At 37.1% G+C, this 17,648-nt stretch overlaps 1 long non-coding RNA gene across 1 annotated transcript; it reads right to left on the reverse strand.

Moving 5' to 3' along the window:
* Positions 1 to 9,911: 9,911 nt before the first annotated feature.
* Positions 9,912 to 10,356, reverse strand: LOC138903605 (uncharacterized). Its single transcript, XR_011412923.1, has 2 exons — positions 10,296 to 10,356; positions 9,912 to 10,156 (listed from the first exon to the last, which is right to left on the reverse strand). It is a non-coding gene; the product is annotated as an uncharacterized lncRNA (long non-coding RNA).
* Positions 10,357 to 17,648: the final 7,292 nt, after the last annotated feature.

The following is a 17,648-nucleotide window of genomic DNA, read 5'->3' on the forward strand; positions in this document are numbered from 1 at the left end:
AGTTTTTAGGGTGGTTACTCAGGTCGATAGGGCCAGTTCCAGGGTCAACAATGGAGGGCTTGTTATACTTGTGGTGATCCGAGGCACATTACTAGATTTTGCCCACGGTCACCGGGCAGCACACAACAACAAGGTTCTCGTGCCATGGTTCTGGCACCGGGCTTCACCGCCCGCTCAGGCAGCTAGAGGCGGAGGTCAGGAATCCAGAGGTGAAGGTCAGGCCGCTAAAGGTGGGGGTTAAGCCGTTAAAGGTGGAGGCCAACCAGTTAGAGGTCGTTTGATAGACATGGTTCAGAGTGGTGGGGCCCAACCCCGATGTTATACTTTCCCAACTAGACCTGAGGCTGAGTCATCTAACGTTATCATCATAGGTATTATTCCAGTTTTCCATAGAGATGCTTCAGTTCTATTTGATCTGGATTCCTACATGTCATCCTATTTTGCTTCATATCTGGTTGTGCCTTGTGATTCTTTGAGTGCTCCTGTGTATGTGTCCACACCTGTGGGAGATTCTATCATAGTAGATCGTGTCTATCGCTCGTGTGTGGTTACTATTGGGAGTCTTGAGACTAGCGTAGATCTCCTACTTCTTGATATGGTAGATTTTAATGTCATCTTGAGTATGGAATGGTTGTCACCTTATCATACTATATTGGTCATGCCAAGACAGTGACCCTAGCCTTGCCGGGGTTGCCTCGATTGGAGTGGAGGGGACTCTTGGCCATTCTACCAGCAGGGTTATCTCTTATGTGAAGGATCGATATATGGTCGAGAAGGGGTGTTTAAGCCCTACCTGGATTCCTTTGTGATTGTATTTAATGATGATATCTTGATCTACTCTCATAGTCGAGAGGAGCACGAGCAGCATTTTCGGATTGTACTTCAGACTCTAAGAGATAGCCAATTATATGCCAAGTTTTCAAAGTGCGAGTTTTGGTTGGACTCATTCGCCTTTTTGGAGCACGTCGTATCGGCAGAGGGCATAAGAGTGGATCCTAAAAAGGTTGGGGCAGTTCAGAACTGGACCAGACCCACTTCAGCTATAGAGATCCAGAGTTTCCTGGGTTTGGCAGTCTATTATTGTCAGTTCGTGGAAGGGTTCTCATCTATAGCAGCCTCATTGACCAGATTGACCCAGAAGGGTGCCCCGTTCAGATGGTCAGACGAGTGTGAGTTGAGCTTTCAGAAGATCAAGACTCCTATGACTACGGCGCCAGTGTTGGTGTTGCCCACAGGTTCAGGATCTTACACGGTGTATTATGATGTATCTCGTGTTGAGCTCAGTGCAGTATTGATGCACGATGACAGGGTGATCGCATATGTGTTGCGGCAGTTGAAGGTTCATGAGAAGAATTACCATGTTCATGACTTAGAGTTGGCAACCATTATTCATGCGCTGGAGATTTGGAGGCATTATATTTACGGCGTGTCGTGCGATGTATTCACAGATCATCGGAGTCTACAGTATTTGTTCAAAAAAAGGATCTCAACTTGAGGCAAAGGAGGTGGTTGAAGCTGTTGAAAGACTATGATATCACTATTTTGTATCATCCCGGGAAAGCCAATGTGGTGACCGATGCCTTGAGTAGAAAAGCAGTGAGTATAGGCAGCCTTGCGTACATTCCAGTTGGAGAGAAACCGCTCGCATCAGATGTTCAGGCTTTGGCCAATCAGTTTGTTAGGTTATACGTTTCATAGCCCAGTTATGTTCTAGCTTGTACACTCGCTCGGTCTTTCTTGTATGAGCGCATTAGAGAGCGGCAGTATGATGACCCTCATTTGCTCGTCCTTAGGGACACGGTGTGGCACAGTAGTGCCAAGCAAGTCATTGTTGGAGATGATAGGGTTTTGAGGATGCAGGGTCGTATTTGTGTGCCCAGTGTGGATGGGCTTCGTGAGTTGATTCTTGAGGAGGCTCACAGTTCCCGATATTCCATTCATCCGGGTGCCACCAAGATGTATCAGGACTTGCGGCAGCATTATTGGTGGAGAAGGATATAGTTTTTGTTTGCAATAAATTTATGCAGAAAAATAAAACTACAATCACAAACAACTATAAAGAAAAAGATTTTTTTGATAAACATTGCAGGTTACAACTCTGTTTATCCCTTGATTCTTCTCTCCGATTTGTTATCCATAATTCGAGGGCCTTAGCGGCGTATTTCTCGAACGTAGGATGATATGCATCTCCTTGATGTATTTGATGATTAAGAAGAATATAGCAACACTCCATTTGAATCTTGAATGTTGCTAGAACTTTGAGCAAGACATATTTGATATGTCTTTGATCTCTAATGAATATTACATGAATTTTTATGGAATTTCGAAATCATATATGTGATCTCTTTGTGCACTATGGGATTGTCGAGATCATCTTTGAAGGACATATATAGCCTTCTTTAAAGGCATAAATTAGGTTTTTGGTGGAGTAGCCACCAAGTAACCCTAATAGACTCCTAATATTTCAAGAGTCGTCTTGAATTTAGGATTTATCTTGATCTGTTAAAATTTCAGTGTCTACAGTTGCATATGTAGATCGATGTCTAAATTGTCAGCAAGTAAAGTACGTGCATCAGAGACCTGGTGGTTTGCTTCAGAAGTTAGAGATTCTTGAGTGAAAGTGGGAGCGTATCACTATTGATTTTGTTGTTGGACTCCCATAGACTCAGAGGAAGCTTGACGCGGTATGGGTCATTATGGAAGGGCTGGCCAAGTCAGCACATTTCATTCTTGTGGCAGTTACCTATTCTTCAGAGCGGTTGGCTGAGATCTACATCCGCGAGATCGTCTGTCTTCACGGTGTACCTGTGTCTATCATTTCTAATTGAGGTACGTAGTTCACCTCACACTTTTGGAGAGCAGTACAACGTGAGTTGGGCACGCAGGTTGAGTTGAACATAGAATTTCATCCCTAGATGGACGGACAGTCCGAGCGCACCATTCAGATATTGGAGGACATGTTTCGCTTGTGTTATCGATTTCGGGGGTTCTTGAGACCAGTTCTTGCCACTCGCGGAGTTTTCCTATAACAACAGCTACCAGTCGAGCATTCAAATGGCTCCCTATAAGGCATTATACGGGAGGCGGTTACATTCGCCTGTTCGATGATACGAGCCAAGGGAGGCTCTGTTGTTGGGTACATATTTTGTACAGGATGCCTTGGATAAGGTCAAGATTATTCAGGATCGACTTCGCACAGCTCAGTCTAGGCGGGAGAGTTATGCCGACCGTAGAGTTCATGATGTTGCATTCATGGTCGGAGAGATGGTGTTGCTCCGGGTTTCACCCATAAAGGGTGTGATGAGGTTCGGAAAGAAGGGCAAGTTGATCCCTAGGTACATCGGGCCTTTTAAGATTCTTGAGAGAGTGGGTGATGTGGCCTACAGGCTCACATTGCCACCTAGTTTATCAGCAGTCCATCCGGTGTTCCATGTGTCCATGCTCCGGAAGTATCACGGTGATCTGTCCCATGTGTTAGATTTAAGCTCAGTCCAGTTGGACAAGGATTTGACTTATGAGGAGGAGCTGGTGTCTATTCTAGCCCGGCAGGTCCGACAGTTGAGGTCAAAGAGTTATCCTTCAGTTCGAGTACAGTGGAGAGGTCAACCAATCGAGGCAGCCATTTGGGAGTCCGAGTCCATACCTTTTTACCAGTCCAGGTACTTTTCTATGTCTGTTCGAGGACGAATGTTTGTTTTAGAGATGGAGAATGTGATGACCTGATAGGTCATCTAGAGTTTTAACCCTTAATTATGTGTTTTAAAACCTCAAATAGTTCCTTTTAGCATTTCTCGATTTGCGTGCGCAATCTGTGTCTTTTCCCGGAAAGCTTTTATGTAAAAATATTGATTAAAATGTGAATTTGTGCCTTAAAAATTCATTCAAGTTGACTTCGATCAACATTTTGAGCAAACAGCCCGGATCCGTATTTTGACGATCCCGGTGGGTCCGTACCGTGATTTGGGACTTGGGCGTATGCCCGGAATCGCATTTGGAGGTCCCTAGCCCGAGTTATCGCAATTTGTTGGGAAATTAAAGTTTAAAGATTTAAAAAAATTATACATTTGACCGATGTTTGACTTTAATGATACTGTGTCCAGATTTTGGTTCCAGAACTTGGTATAGGTCCATTACTATATTCACGAATTGTCTGCAAAATTTGGTGCAAGACTGAAGTGATTTGACGTGATTCGGACGTCCGGTTGTTAAAATGAAAGTTCTTAAGTTTTATTGAAAATTGCATTCGTTTTGGTATCTGCTTCGTAGTTCTAGGTATTATTTTGGTGTTTTGATCGCACAAGCGAGTTCGTGTAATATTTTTGGACTTGTGTGCATATTTGGTTTGGAGCCACAAGGGCTCGGGTGAGTTTCGGATAAGCTAAGGAAATTTTTGGACTTAGAAATTTTGGTTTCTTTAGCTTCTGCTGTCATCTGGTGTTTCCTTCTTCGCGATCGCGAAGGGTAAACTGGGATGGGGTGGATTACCTTAATCGCAAACGCGATAGCTGGGTCGTGAATGTGGAGTAATGGGGGGTTATCCTTCGCAAACGCGACCAGCTTCTCGCGAACATGTAGGCTTTAGACCTTGGAAGGAGGATTAGTGCTTTCTTCTACGCGAACGCGAGCATTGGCTCGCGAATGTGGAGGCCTGGGGGAGCAGCCTTCGCGAACACGTTAGGCCCTTCGCGAACGCGGCAGGCCCTTTGCGAACTCGCAAAATCCTGACGCCCAGTCATTTAAACATTTCAAAAATGGGATTTCACCCATTCTTCATAATCTTTCCATTAGAGCTCGGCTTAGAGGCGATTTGGAGGAGAAATTTCAACACCAACTCATAGGTTAGTATACTTTGACTCATTTTATTTCTTTTCTAACATCACCCATTAATTTCTAGCCTTAATCATTGTTCTTCCATGGTAGAAAACTAGGGATTTAGGAAGAATTGGGATTTTTTGCAAATTCGGAATTTAGACCTCAATTTGGGATCGGATTTCGAAACTAATTATATAATCGGGCCCGAGGGTGAATGAGTAAATGGGTTTTGGTCCGAACCTTGAGTTTTGACCAAGCGAGCGAGGGATTGACTTTTTTGACTTTTTTGGGAAATGTGTAAAAATTCTACCTTTATGTATTGTAATTGATTCTCTTAGCATTATTTGACGTTATCAAGTCGATTGTGGTTAGATACGGATGGTTTGGAGGCGGATTCTAGAGGAAAGGCCCCGGTAGAGCTCTGAATTGACTGCGGAGTTAGGTAAGTGTCGTAGTTAACCTTGACTTGAGAGATTAGGACTTGTTTGCCTATTTTCTACGTTTTTAAATGTATGGGTACAACGTATATGTGAGGTGACGAATACTTATGCGTTGTTATTGGGTTAAATCATGCGGGTGGGACTTGTTTCTTTGTAATTTATTGCCTTCTTTAATTATGATATCCATGCTTAGCTTAGTTGATTACCTACTTGATCATTCTCTACGTATTTATGGACTAATTGTGATGGTTGAGTATTTTGGAAGTTGAGGTTTAGTATTTTGGAATCATTATTGACGTAAGGTTTATTCTTGCTTATTCTATCTCCCAAATTCTTATATTCATTACTACATGGTGCGTGAGAGTATTAAAGCACGAAGGGTGATATCATATCATTTATTGCTTCATTTATTGATTAGTACATACTCAGGAAGAGAATTAAAGCACGAAGGGTGTATCGTTTCATGGAAAGGTTGAGAGTAAAAGCATGAAGTGTGATGTCGTGCCATTATTATTGTTTTATAGTGAGGTTGAGAGTAAAAGCACGATGGGTGATGTCGTGTCGTCTTTGTTTATTATGTTGTCCGTTTTCATTGGTTCATGATTTATTTAACTGTCTTATGTTGTTATTCCTGTTGTAGTTATTGTATCTTGTTCCCCTTTCGCATGTCCCCTCCCAATCGTACGCACTTAGTCTCTATTTGTTGTTATGTTGCATATATATCTTCGTTTGTACAGGTTTAATTATGTGAGTGTCGTATCACAGCCTCGTCACTACCTCGTCAAGGTTAGGCTCGACACTTATGGAGTACATTGGGTCGGTTGTACTCATACTACACTCTGCACTTCTTGTGCAGATTTTGGTATTGGTCTCAGCTGTACGTGAGGTGCATCTGCTTAGATTGGCACATTTGAATACTCAAGGTAAATCTGCTGGTGTCCGCAGACCTTGAAGTCCCCTTCCTCTTTTCTTATTTACTGTTCATTTAATTCGAAACAGTTGTATTTCTTTAGACTCTGTTTGTAGAATTTTTAGTAACTCGTGCACTTGTGACTCCAGGTCCGGAATTGTTCTTACACACATTTTGGTTGTTTTACCTTTTCGCACATCATTTTAGCTTTATTTCAGTTTAAATGGGCTTAATTACTTGAAATGTTTAAAATGGCAAATGATTTACACTAACGTTGGCTTGCCTAGCGAGTGAAATGTTAGGCGTCATCACAGTCTCGAAGGTGGGAATTCCGGGTCATGACAATTATTGGCATTGTGGTATTAATGGTAAATAATCTTTTATAACCAATTAAAATTCACAAATAGAGTTAAAATGATCTTTACATTGTTAGTGTATACAAATTAAGTCATTTCATTATGTCCATTCCATAAAGAATGTCATCTTTTAAAGTGTCGAAATAATTTAACTTAAATTTTTATTTTACTCTTAATCACACAAATATTATTACATATTTAAAGACACAAATTTAGAATTCTTAAACGTTATGACCAATCACACTACACCACATGGATTTAGACAAGAGGGAGTAATGTAGTGGGCGAGTGGCGAATCCCTTCCTCTTTTCATTTTGTATAGTCAATCTAAGAGAAATTATTTGATAATTGAATGCAATAGTACTCAAGAGAAAAAGAAGAAGCTGCAATACTCAATTCAGTACTTATAATATAATTACAACAGTAATCACAATAACAAAGAAAAAAATCAATTAAATACAAGTTTAATTTGTTTAATAAACATAAGACCAACATTTATTTCTATATATATATATCTTATTCTTTTGGCTGCAGAACAAGGAATTGAGAAACAAAATAAATAAATAACAAATTATATTCTCCAAAAACTTTTAAACAGTCGATTACTTGCTCAACAAGAAATCTTCATGATCATGTACTGTACCGAAGCTCCAAAGAAATCTGTCTTTCCAATCTAAGTTGTCTTCTAAAATTAACAATAAACACCTCCGATCTTCGATCAATGTCATTTTCATCATCGTTATCCACATTACTTCTGATTCTTTGAATACAACGTATAGAAGGATCATCCCGTTGTTCAAATTCATCAATGTCGCGAATTACATCATATAAGGAGCTGCTCTTACACTTTTTGAATAATTTTATAGGATGCTTCCTTCGAAAGCTAAGGATTTTTGAAGTTAATTTCCATTTATGCATGTTAGAACTAAGTAGAAAAGCTATCTTCTTGGCTGCATTTTTCATCAGTGTCTTTAATAGTGACCAATTTTGTGTTTTCATGGCCGGCTAAGTTTGAGAGAGAGATCTTTTGTGTTTAATGTGGGAGGGGAAGCTGAGGGATCTCTTATATAGAGAAGAGCTGAAAATTGTTAGAGAAGTTACACGGTTTGGTCGACAAGTAAGGGAGCCAAAAGTACTGTACATATACACACTTGAACCATGGTTTGATCTTTGCTCTAATTAATGTCTCAAAAGTTTAGATTGTCAGTGAGAGTAATTAATACTATCTTCGTTTAAAAAAGAAAGAGCATTTTACTATTTGGGGAGTTTTGTTTGACCATGTTTTTGCAAAGAATATATTCTGGTATCAGAATCGACTCACCCCTATTCTTGATTCATTCAAATTTCAATGTTGGGCCATTGTGTTATGTTATTCTTGCTCCAATTGACCAGATTGGGCATGAGGCGGTGTTAATTATCTTTTTATATGATTTTGAAACTCTCACCTTAAGGGTGTGTTGGGTATGAAGGAAAATGTTTTCTTGGAAAATGAGTGGTTTTATCACTTATTTTTTCTTGTTTGTTGGGTGAGTGAAAAACTTTTTTCGGAAAATATTTTCTAGTGTTTGTTTAGAGAGAAAAAAATATCTTTTAGAAAAATAATTTTTTATACTTTCCTTACCCCTCTCCCCCCAAATACCCATATTTCCTGCGCTCCCCCCAAACCCCAAATACTCAATGTTTTCAGCACTCTATTTTCTTCAAGAAATTAATTATTTTTTTAAAAGTTCACACAAACGCAAAGGGACTAATGTGCCATTTTACTTTTTCACGCAAAAACAAGGTTGAAGTTTGTGCTACATAACACAAAAGAAAGTACTCTTTTTTGGTTGAAAAAGAAAGTACTATTTCGGCAAAATGAAAAAAGTACTCATTTTGTTAAAAAAAGAATTCTATACCATGAAAAGAAAATACTCATTTTGTTAAAATGGAAAAAAGTACTTTTTACTACGTCTTGTTGAAATGAAAGAAAATATTGAAATGAAATAAAATATTTTTTTTACATCATGAAAAGAAAATACTCATTTTGTTAAAATAAAAGAAAATATTTTTTCTACATCATGAAAAGAAATTAATACTTATTTTGTCGAAATGAAAGAAAATATTTTTTCTACATCATGAAAAGAAATTAATACTTATTTGGTCGAAATGAAAGAAAATATTTTTTCTACATCATGAAAAGAAATTAATACTCATTTTGTTAAAATAAAAGAAAATACTTTTTACTGCATTATTATTTTGTTGAAATGAAAGAAAATATTTTTTTCTAAATCATGAAAAGAAAGTACATTTTTTGTTGAAATGTAAGAAATTACTTTTTATTACATCATTTTGTTGAAATGAAAGAAAATATTTTTTCCTAAATCATGAAAAGAAAATACTTTTTTTGTTGAAATGAAAGAAACTACTTTTTACTACATCATAAAAAAAATTCTCATTTGTTGAAATGAAAAAGAAAGTATTCTATTTACGACATGATGAAAAAAAGTATTCTTAATAATATTTCTATTTACGGTGGGTGTGGTGGGGATGGGAGTAGGGGTGGGTGTAGGGGGAGGGGGTTGGTGGGGATGGGGAGTAGGGTGGGGAAGGTTGAAGAAAAGATTTGAAAAATATTTTCCCTTCTCTTGATAGCTTTTGGATTGAGCTATTATGCTTAAATTTCATTTTCTTAACATTACTTAATAAGAATATATTCACATAAATACGTATGTGTTTTTTTATTATAATTAAGATTAACCTCCAATTATTCCATTTTCTCACGTTAGCAATGTAAGAAGGCTCTGGCTAAGAGAATATTGCAATTTAAATCCACCCCTACTCCCCGCCCCCAAACAAAAAATAAAGGTATTGCAGTTTGTGATTCGCAAGCTAAACCCACAGGGTTTGAAACATGGGTCAACTCATTTAACTAATATAATATAAACCCAAAATATTTCAACTTTTTTCAATAAACTTACATATTTAGAACTGTATAAAAAATGTTACAAAATGACAATATATTTATTTTTGAAGTATTAAATATGGCCATAAGCAATAGGAAATTGTGGTTATTTGCTTCATAGTAAGAACGGAACACTGAATGTTTCGTCACCTGTTTATAGTTACTTTGAACCTTATTATGAAGGTCCAGGAAGAAATATGCCGAGGTTTCCCATTTTTGGAAGCAAAGACCAACACGAGAGAGTTTTGGAGGATTCGTCCTCGGACGCTACTGCAGATTTAGATGATGTATCATACTGTGCAGAACTCATATTGGGCAAGAGAAATTGTCTATTCTTTCCCCCTTGTAAACTAACCATGAACGAATTCAAATATCTTGTCCATAACAAATGAAAATACAAAAATAACTAAACAGGAAAAGTTCAATACCAGAAAAAAAAAAACATGAAATGATTCAAACGTCTTGTTCATAACTAATAAAACTAATAAACTAACTAAACAGACTATTCTTAGTTTCTCCAACAATTACACATGCAAACAACTTATGTTGTCTTCTTCTTTTTAAATACTCTCTTGATCTTATTTTCTGATAACTGTGCATTTGAATCTTCTTCAACCATCGCTGCAGGATTAGTTATACCTATCTTGGCAGGTGTATGTGCAATATCGATCAACTCATTATCTTCAGTCGAATCCTACTTATTTAAAACAGATAAACTTGTGAAAATCAATAGTTAATCTATAGTTCTTGTTGCATTATTATTTTATAACCTGCAAATCATTACATTAAAATAATAAATTATGTAAAATATTTATAATGAGTTGTAAAATCACCGTGATTTCGTTATCTTCATGACTAACTTCGTTATTATTGAAATCTGGGTCCTATAAAAAAGTGTATCATAATTAAAATGTAATTCAATCACAAATAAAAAAATTGAGAAAAATTGAGAATAGAAACATACTTTGAATGTGTCCTTCTTGTGTTGAAGGAATGTATTTCTTTATAATTCCCTCGTCGTCAGTAAGCGTAACAACTTTTAAGACTTTGTCTTTATATGAGCGTATCAGAGAGAGGCAGTATGATGATCCTCATTTACTTGTCCTTAAGGACACGGTGCGGCATGGTGATGCCAAACAGATTGTTGTGGGGGAAGATGGGGTTCTGCGAATGCATGGTCGTATTTGTGTGCCTAATGTGGGTAGGCTTCGTGAATTAATTCTTGAAGAAGCACACAGTTTCAGGTATTCTATTCATCCAGGTACCGCCAAAATATATCAAGATTTGCGGCAACATTATTGGTGGAGGAGAATGAAAATGGATATAGTTGCATATGTAGCTCGGTGTCTGAATTGTCAGCAAATTAAGTACGAGCATCAAAGACCTGGTGGTTTGCTTCAGAAGTTAGAAATTCCTGAGTGGAAGTGGGAGCGTATCACTATAGATTTTGTTGTTGGACTCCCACGGACTCAGAGAAAATTTGACGCAGTTTGGGTCATTGTGGATAGGTTGACCAAGTCAGCACATTTCATTCCAGTGGCAGTTACCTATTCTTCATAGAAGTTAGCTGAAATTTACATTCGTGAGATTGCCCGCCTTTACGGTGTGCCCGTGTCTATTATTTCAGATCGAGATGCGCAGTTTACCTCACACTTCTGGAGGGTTGTACATCGTGAGTTAGGCACGCGGGTGGAGTTGAGTACATCATTTCATCCACGGTCAAACGGGCAGTCAGAGCGCACTATTCAGATATTGGAAGATATGCTTTGCGCTTGTGTTATAGACTTTGGAGGTTCGTGGGATCATTTCTTGCCGCTTGTGGAATTTGCTTATAATAATAACTACCAGTCGAGCATTCAGATGACCCCATATGAGGCATTATACGGAAGGCGATGTCGATTGCTAGTTGGTTGGTTTGAACCGGGAGAGGCTCGATTGTTGAGTACCGATTTTGTATAGGATGCCTTGGATAAGGTCAAGATTATTCAGGATCGACTTCGCACAGCTCAGTCTAGGCAAAAGGGTTATGCCGATCGTAAAGTTCGTGATATTGCATTCATGGTTGGAGAAAGAATATTGCTTCGGGTTTCACCTATGAAAGGTGTAATGAGGTTCGAAAAGAAGGGCAAGTTGATCCCTAGGTATATCGGACCCTTTGAAATTCTTGAAAGGGTGGGTGAAGTAGCTTATATGCTTGCATTATCACCTAGTTTATCAGTGGTTCATCCAGTGTTCCATATGTCTATGCTCCGGAAATATCATGGTGACCCGTCCCACGTGTTACATTTCAGCTCTGTCAAATTGGATAAGGATTTGACTTATGAGGAGGAGCCGGTAGCCATTCTAGACTAGCAGGTTCGTTAGTTGAGGTCAAAGAGTTACCTTTCAGTTCGAGTGCAGTGGAGAGGTCAGCTTGTTGAGGCAGCTACTTGGGAGACCGAGTCGGACATGCGGAGTAGATATCCCCACTTGTTCGCCAGTTCGGGTATTTTTTATTTATTTATGTCCGTTCGAGTACGAACGGTTATTTTAGAGGTAGAGATTGTGATGGCCCAAAGGGTCATCTTGTGAATTAAGACTCTATTACAGGCTCGTTAGCCTTTAAAACCTTATTTTTACATACCTCGATTTGTGTGCGCAGTCCGGACGTAAATCCGAAAAGCCTTGATGTGGAAATTTATGAAATAATAATATTTGGGATTTAAAATTGATTTTTAGTTGACTTTGGTCAACGTTTTGAGTAAACGGACTCGGATATGTGTTCCGACGTTCCCGGAAGGTCGTTGTAAAATATGGGACTTTGGCGTATGCCCGAAATCGAATTTCGAGGTCCCTAGCTCGAAAAATAAATTTTTGATGAAAATTATAAGACTGAAATTCTATGGATTTAAAGAAATTGATTAATATTTGATCTTGTTAGTATCGGACCTGTATTTTGGTTCCGGATTCCGGTACATATTTTATATATATATATATATATATATATATATATATATATATATATATATATATATATATATAAAAGTCATGTTTGTGAAATTTGGTATCAATCGGAGTTGATTTGACGTGATTCGGATGTCCAGTTGAGAAGATAGTAGTTTTGAAATGTTCTTGAGGAATTCATGGGTTTTGGTGCTAAATCCATAGTTTTAGGTGTTATTTATGTGATTTGATCGCACGAGCAAATTCGTATGATGTTTTTAGACTTGCTGCATATTTGGTTTGGAGCTCCGAGGACTCGGGTGAGTTTCGGATAGGCCACGGGATGTTTTGAACTTAGAAAATTTTGCTGGTATAACTGAACCTGTTGCAGGCCTCTGATCTCGCAATTGCGAGATCATACATCGCAAATGCGAACCAAGAAAGTATGGCAATTGTGTGATTTTTATCGCAATTGCGAAGAAAGCCTAGGCCAGCAGTTCTCACAATTGCGAGTTTATCTTCGCAATTACGAGTTTATCTTCGCAATTGCGAAGGGCCAATTGTCGCAAATGCGACATACTCTTCGCATTTGCGAAGGCAGCGGAAATGTGAAGGTTCTCGCATTTGCGAGCTTCACGTCACAACAGACTTATTAAGAGTTCATATTGGAGGATCGGGTTGCACGCCGCAACAGACTTATTTCAAAGTCGACATATATATATATATATATATATATATATATATATATATATATATATATATATATATTGATGGATCGGGTTACACGCTGCAACAGACTTGATTAAAATGAATATATTGGAGGAGCGGGTTGCACACCGCAACATAACCGAATATGAATATATTGTAAGAGCGGGTTGCACGCTGCAACAGAATTGATGGAAATGATAATTGGTTATAACTGCTGAGTTACCTGATTTATTTCTATTATTGTTGTTGTTACTAATATTGCGTACAGGTAATGTAAGTTACCCGCCTTAGCCCCGTCACTACTTCGTCGAGGTTAGGCTCGGCACTTACTAGTACTTAGGGTCGGTTGTACTGATACTACACTCTGCACTTTTTGTGTAGATTTTGGAGTTGGTCCCAGCGGCGCACCATAGACTTGCTCGGATTTCAGCTACCATAGGAGACATGAGGTATAACTGTATGGCGTCCACAGTTCTGAAGTCTCCGTCTATTTTACTTTAGATATGTGTTTATTTCCAGACAGCTTTATTTTATTCATACCTTTATTTGTATTTATTCTAGAAGCTCGTGCACTTGTGATGCCAATTCTGGGATGGTATTTAGACACCGTTGTTTTTATGGATTATTCACTATATTTCAAACTTTGCTTCCACATTTGTTTCTTTGATTATTAATAATTTAAAAATTGATTAATATTATTCTAACGTTGGCTTGCCTAGCAAGTAAAATGTTAGGCGCCATCACAGTCTGAATGTGAGAATTTCGGATCGTGACAATAATACACTAAATAAAGCTACTAATATAAAAAGACTAAAGTAGAAGATGGGAAACTAAAATGAAAGCATAAATTTCCTGATACAAAATGCCTCTTAGTTCATAACCTCACTCTCAAAAATCTACACCTCACACATCGACCACAATATACCACTTTGTTAGACCAATAAAAAATAATTGAAAAAAATAAAAAACAGGCATTGGTAGTCTGTTATTTTCAGAACATGCAATACATGAAAGAATACAGGATGTTGATTTGATATCATCTGAAGGATGAATAGGTTTTAATCTTTTTTCCCAGTAACATATGAGGTTTATATCTTCTAGTTCCAGATTGAATTAATCTACATATTCTAGCTTTCATACAATACTTGTAAACAAAAGTAGATTTCCTCGAGTCTATGGTGCTTTTTAAGTGTTTAACTGCGAAAGAACAAACTCAGATTTTAAAGAACTTCAAAACAAAGTGAAACTTTAGCGATAAGCTAAAAACTGAGAACTATTAAAAATAGATCTTAGTTTTTTCAGTGATTAACTACAACTATCTTAACTTTAGCGAAACTCAGGGACAGCTAAAAACAGAGAACTATTACCTTCATTTATAACTTATCAAACCTCTCAAGTAAATCTAATAAGAGCAAAGGCGTACAGATTTAGCAATAAGCTCATTTGAAATTTTGAAAATTATATCTTAATACTTTGTAACTTAAAGTTAAAAGAACTTTGACGTTATTGGTTAACCTAAAGTTCTTTCAAGTTTATCAATCCTCACATGCATATAGACACAAAGTCAAGTACCCCATAAATAAGAAGGAAATGAGATGCTGGGGAATGAATCATGCACCAATTTTTTGGATGTTGATGCCTTTATTTTTCTAAGCGGTTGTATTATACCTCAAATACAGCATCTTTTAAATCAGTTGTGAGAGATCAAAGTTGTAAAGAAAAATAGACCAGGGACAGTGATGCAACTATACCTTCAACTAAATTGTCCTGCAGAGTCATTGGACACCACTGTCAGTTCAATTTTGAAGAACATAAACTGAGGGTAAGTAGAACTATGAAATGATGTGTCTGTAGTGCCACACGTACGAAATGATGTATTTGTAGGAATACGTGGAGCATAACCAAATCATCTTAGGCTAACTTATTCATTTTATCATATACATGTTTCGTGAGTTAGTTGCATTCTCTGCCAACGCAATCATCTCTAATCCCGTATAATCTGGTATTACCCTCATAGCATTCAAATTTCTAAGACACCTAGGCTCAGTATTTACACACATGTAACATTGTTGGTCTTCCAATTGTTCTAATAAGTCGCACTCACGTTGCTAGCCCGCAAGGCTCCTCCATTTTAGTCATCCGGTTTTGAATTCTATGTATTACATCTTCATCTACCATACCGTTCTTCTAATGAGTGAGTCTGGATATCTAAATTGCTTTCATTTAAAGGACACAATTTGGTGCACCTCTACTAGTGAAGTTGGCGGTTCAAATCTTACTCTGAATTGTTTATTTGCAATTCTATTAAACCAATTCATTTGCTTCATATTTTTAGTATTCCAATTAGACGAAGGTGATGTAAATCTTATGTTATAGACTGAATTGCAAATTGCAGTCTTATATTGTCATTTAATCACGTTTTATACTTTTCACAAATTGCAGAGTATTTCTTGCAGACAAGTGCTATTCTTTCGGCGTTAGTTCATATCGTTGATGAAGAAAGGATTGAAAAGAAAATTGCAAAATGTTGGATGATTTACTGGAGATTCATCTTCTCCGGTAAATCAAATCTATTCTTTAATATCGGATAGACTCCTTATGCCACTAGTAGCTTTTGTGGTTACAAGATTCTGAGCAGACTATAATGAAATAGTTCTTATCAAATTTAACCCCTAATATTTGAGGTACTTAAAAATTCTATTGATGGCAATTCAAGTAAGTTGGTCGAGTTATTTGATCAACTAATATAGAAGCATACTTTAAGTCCTTATGGATTAGTCGGAGTATTTATTTTGTCTCTCTTTAATTTTCTTTTTGTTGTCAGGTAGCTTATTAACAGGAAGTGGCAAGCCGATGGATATATTAGCAAAGCTAAATTAGTTAGTTGGTTTTTCGCCTCATCAAAAAATTAAACTTTTTGAGGTTAATTTTTTTTTCATATTCTTCTCTTGCTGCTAAGTTTTTAACTCAAGCCCTTTTTTCACAAGTAACTTGGGATTGGTAGTCCTTCGCAACAATAATATAGAGACAACCCGATAAAATTCATCTATTTGTTTTGTTGCCTAAATTTAATCTTCGCTATTTTTTTTTTTGAATCGATCCACGCATCTCGAGTACGTATACTAGTATAATATAAACCCAAAATATTTCAACTTTTTTCAATAAACTTGCATATTTAGAACTGTATAAAAAATGTTACAAAATGACTATTTATTTTTGAAGTATTAAATATGGCCATAAGCAATAGTATTTTCCTCCTAAATATGCCATATAAAATAGAATAAAGTGTACAGTAATAATTTCAATTAATTTATGTGAACTCATTTGACTGGGACATGACATTTAAGCAAAAAAAAAAAAGAATTTTAAACTTGTGGTATAAAATGAGATATGACTATAAATCAATGCATAAAGGTAAACTGTTTCCAAATAAGGAAAAAGATCATTCTTTTTGACACGAACTAAAAAAGAAATAGATTCACATAAATTGAAACGGATGTAATAAAAACTTATCCTGCTGATGTTTTTTTTAAAGATGAAAGCCAATGAAGTTGAACAACACCAAATCGGTAACATAATACTGAAACTCAAGCAACTCAACATACCCCTAATGTGACAATTCAAGCAAAGAAATTTAAAGTGTTAATGCTACTGAACAAAGAAACACCCTAAGTCCATTACTAGCTTGCAAATATCTATGTATAGTTTAGCAATAAAAATCTGATAATTAAAATGTCAAAACGGGGCAAAATCCTCAAGAAAAGGGTGGCTAAGCCTATTCCCCTCTTTATTCTCAAGACATGAACCTCTCACAGATTGAAAATACATGTGAAGTAGACGTGCAAAAACTGAAGATTGTTACGGCTAGCACAATATAACAATTTAGGCAACTGGTGAAAAACCTTAAACATTTCAAACTGTATGAATACAAAAATAGATCTTAGTACGATGCTCAACGCTGCTGCAAGCAGGAAATTTGGGAAGGGTGAGGGGCAAAGAGACAAGGTTTAATGACTTGAATGTCTACCAATAGCTGGCAACAAAGCAGCCCGTCCTGTGGAAGGACAAAAACCAGTACGAAGAGACGAAGGCCTGAAGGCAGGGAAGCTCTATCGGGGTTGAAAACCTCAGTCAGCTCAATGATGTATCCCAGGGGGTCAAAGCGGGCAATGAAACAATCCACACTATAGGTCAATTAAATGGAGATTGATGTAATCACTCCCAAGCAATTCACTCACTCTTCTAAATTTTTACAAAACCAAGGGCTTTAAGCAAAACGAAACTTCTCCAGAACTTGTTGGGAAGAAAAGAAAGTTTATATCGCGAAACTTTTGACAAAACAAAACAAATTTTAAAGGGGAAAAAAATATCATTAAAACCAAAAGAAAGAGAAAAACAGGAACATACAGCATACCAAAGCAAAGTGTACCACAGGTCTTACTTGGTTTAATGCAAACTCTGTAGTAGGTTATAAGGCCACTTATAAAAAAGAAAACTTCTATGTTAATTTGTGCGGAGAAGTTTACATCTTGAAAATTAGTCAAACTGACTAGCAA

This window comes from Nicotiana tomentosiformis, chromosome 12, assembly GCF_000390325.3.
Source record: "Nicotiana tomentosiformis chromosome 12, ASM39032v3, whole genome shotgun sequence".
In the NCBI taxonomy this organism is placed as follows: Eukaryota; Viridiplantae; Streptophyta; class Magnoliopsida; order Solanales; family Solanaceae; genus Nicotiana; species Nicotiana tomentosiformis.